A 1,413-nucleotide genomic window follows, 5' to 3' on the forward strand; every position below is an offset into this window, starting at 1 on the left:
GCGGTAATAAATATTTCATTTTTGATTTTTTGTTAGGCTTTTGTGTTTTTAATAGTTTTAAGGCAAGGTTGCACAGTACCTACTATATATTTGGGACTGAAAGTAGGTGATGGCTTTGCCCCCAGAAATCGAGTATATTTGAAACTTAACTTACCAACAGTTTTTTAAGGTAACCACCTCTGTAGGCTTTCAGTATATATTTGGCCTATAAATTCTACCAGCAGAAAACTTCTAAAGGTACGAAACTCTGTGTGTGTGTGTGTGTGTGTGTGTGTGTGTTATGAGCTAGGTTGAAAGATCACCAACACGTCCAACCTCCTCTTTAGATGCATTATGTTAAAAAAAATACTTTCAGATAAAGCTTTTCATGTTCATTCTCTGCCAGAATAAAGGGCTTTTTCGGGGTTAATTTTACATCATCAGAAATAACATCTGTGCTCAAAGATAATTCATCTACCTGTGTTTTTTCTCTCTTAGTTACTAAAATACTGTTGAATATGTAAATTAAAATTTACATGTAGATGTTCATAGGTGAGTAAACAACTTCTATGGAGTCTGAAATCCTGAGTTGAAGAGATTACTTACTTAATCATTAATATTTAATATAGTACGATGTCTTTTTATTTCAGACAGCTCTATGTGCAGGCATGCTAGTGTGATGATTTGCTCACTAAACTTAAACTCTTTTTCTAAAACAACGACAAAACAGGCAATGTAATGCCATTTTCAAAGTTCCATGCAACTTTCCTCAACATCTCTGTCATTAACTTGATGATACTGCACTAGCCATGCCTGCTAAAGTACGGCAAAGTGAAAAAAGGTGTGAGGTATTTGCATGGCCCCTCAATTTCACAAATAAATATACTATCCTGGAACTTTGTAACACCCAAACTTTGAACCCTATGTTCAGAAGGGATACTATCATAAACTTTAGCTTAGTTGTGTGATGTCAGCCTGATTGGGAAATCATTTACGATCCCAGAAATTCAAGTTAGTATCTTATTTTGGGTTCTTCCATCTTCCCATTGCAAAACAAACAAACAGACAGACATTAATAGAAGTTGTATACAAAGGAACAAGGAAAAAAACTTCTATTGTTTTGTATCATTTTTAGGTAGAATTTTTATAAATCCATTTACTAGTTTAATTAATGTTCTGCTGTTTAAACACAGAAATAACACTTCCGATGCAAGCTAACTGTTCATGGAGAAATTCTATGCCACTTGGAATAGAGAGAGCTTCCCTCTCATTTTTGTTGTCCAATTTCACCTGGAGTCTTTTTGAAAAATTTAAATATTTGTATATTTTTAATTTAAATGCTTGTACGTAAGATTTGACAAGTTCTTCATTTATAAATTAACTCTCACATCAGCTGAAAAAAATTTTTGGCAAAGTTTTTCTTCCTTTCCTCTC

The sequence above is a fragment of the Hyperoodon ampullatus genome (assembly GCF_949752795.1).
Source record: "Hyperoodon ampullatus genome assembly, chromosome: 3".
Classification (NCBI taxonomy): Eukaryota; Metazoa; Chordata; class Mammalia; order Artiodactyla; family Ziphiidae; genus Hyperoodon; species Hyperoodon ampullatus.